Below are 2,324 nucleotides of genomic sequence, written 5' to 3'. Positions count from 1 at the left end.
CTGGTGCCTAGGATATTCACTCAAGAAGTAGGAAATCCAGCTTCTAGCAACTCTTTGTTTCATGCATGAACATGCATAGGCAATTCTATTTTGCCAGAGACTAAAATAGAATTACAAACTGTGTGTTAGTACCAAAAAGGCACTTATGAAGCCAGGTTACTGCTGCATAGTGAAATAGGAACTAACTTCCAGTGTTAACATAAAGACTAGAAACTATTATTTCTGGAGAAAGAACACCTTATTTCTAGCCCTACTATTACAAATTTCCAGCTGCTCATTGTGTAATGACCATTCATGGCCATTAGATCCTTATGTAAGTGGACCAAAACATATTCAATCCCATGGAAACTGTTCTTTAAAACTGCAGTCTACTGTTTTCATCATTAGTGTTTCCTTGGTTAACATACATTAAGGATATCCAATGGAAGTGGAGAACCTCACCACCACAGTGACGGAATTTGTCCTCTTGGGTCTCACCCAGAGTCCAGAGCTGAAGTATCTTCTTTTCCTGGTCTTCTTCTTAGTCTACCTCATGACCTGGCTCAGCAACCTGACCATCATCATTGTGGTGGTCACCAACAGCCATCTTCACATTCCACTGTACTTCTTTCTGGCTAACTTGGCCTTCACAGACATCAGTGACTCTTCAATCACGGCAGTCAAGTTGTTGTGGGACCTTGCTTCTCACACCAGAACCATATCCTTCAGCTGGTGCATCATCCAGATATTCTTATTTCATTTTAGTGAAGGTGCTGGCATCTTCCTCCTGGTGGTGATGGCAGTTGATCGGTATGTGGCCATTCATAAGCCACTGCATTACTTGACAATCATGAATCAGAATGTGTGCACAGGACTGGTGATAGGGTAATGGGTGGAAGGATTTACTCACTCTATTGTTCAAACTGCACTGATCATCCAGCTTCCGTTCTGTGGACCCAATATCCTTGACAATTTCTACTGTGCTTTCCCACAGGTCATCAAACTGTCCTGTGCTAATACTGACCTAGTTGAGCTGCTGATGGTCTCCAACAGTGGACTGCTCCTTCCATGCATCTTTTTGATCTTGCTCATATCTTATAGTATCATCTTAGTCAAAATCAGGAAACACGTCACAGATGGACAGCACAAAGCTCATTCTACCTGTGCTGCCCAGATCACAGTCATGAGCTTAATATTTATCCCAGGAATCTTCATCTATGACCGACCCTTCAAGAAGTTATTAGGAGACAAGATAGTTTCTGTCACCTACTCTCTCATCACTCCAGTGTTGAACCCAATCATTTACACTCTAAGAAATGCCGAGATGAAAAATGCTATCTGGAGGTTAATGTGGAGAATATTGCTCTCCAGGAGAAAGTAATGAAATCAAAGCTTTAACTGGAATAATGAGCACAGTGTACATCTCAGCTTTCAAAAAATGTGGACCAACTCTGAGAACAAATTGGATTCCATCTATGGACTGAACAAAAGACATGAGAGCTGGTAAAACTCTTGTGAATAATGATTTTTAGTTAAGTACTACCTTATAACAAAAGATAGAAAACACCTTGCTTAAAGTGCAATAGGCCACGCTACTCAACCCCTCCCATCCCCACCAAAGGACAGCCTGTAGCATGGCTGGAACCCCTCTCAGACTGCTCACATGTGAAGTGAGTGTGCTGGTTCTCAGCCCCAGCAGGCAGGAGTGTGCTGGTTCTCAGCGCCAGCAGGCAGGTGGCTCCAGTCAGCCAGGCTAGGAGGTCTCTAGGTTATGGCCATCTGCTCTCTCCTTGCCCACCGTTCAGTCTTCTTCCTTGCCAGATTCTATTTCCAATTCATCCCCAGACTCTTTTTCCTAATCTACTGCCCACTCCAACCCCACAATGCACTTTGGCCCTCTGTATTGAATCATATTGAATTAAGAGGCTGTGACTTGGATGACTACACAGTGCGGTCGGTGGTGAATTGGCTATAGGGTCACACCCAGAGAGTCGTAGTAGATGGGTCGGTATCGACCTGGAAGGGTGTGGGCAGTGGGGACCCTCAGGACTCGGTCCTAGGACCGATACTCTTCAATGTCTTCATCAGCGACTTGGATGAGGGAGTGAAGTGTACTCTGTTCAAGTTTGCGGATGACACAAAACTGTGGGGAGAAGTGGACACGCCAGAGGGCAGGGAACAACTACAATCAGACTTGGACAGGTTGGACAAATGGGCAGAAAACAACAGAATGCAATTCAATAAGGAGAAATGCAAAGTGCTGCACCTAGGGAGGAAAAATGTCCAGCATACCTACTGCCTAGGAAATGACCTGCTTGGAAGCATGGAAACGTCCTAGTGTACTC

The 2,324-nt window shown here is 44.5% G+C and overlaps 1 pseudogene; it reads left to right on the top strand.

Moving 5' to 3' along the window:
• The first annotated feature begins 421 nt into the window (after positions 1–421).
• On the top strand, positions 422–1,360 carry LOC106723141 (annotated as a pseudogene).
• The last annotated feature ends 964 nt before the right edge of the window (positions 1,361–2,324 follow it).

Source organism: Alligator sinensis, unplaced genomic scaffold (assembly GCF_000455745.1).
Source record: "Alligator sinensis unplaced genomic scaffold, ASM45574v1 scaffold1114_1, whole genome shotgun sequence".
Classification (NCBI taxonomy): Eukaryota; Metazoa; Chordata; order Crocodylia; family Alligatoridae; genus Alligator; species Alligator sinensis.
The sequence above is the reverse complement of the archived record's forward strand: the minus strand, read 5'-3'. Positions and strand labels throughout refer to the sequence as shown.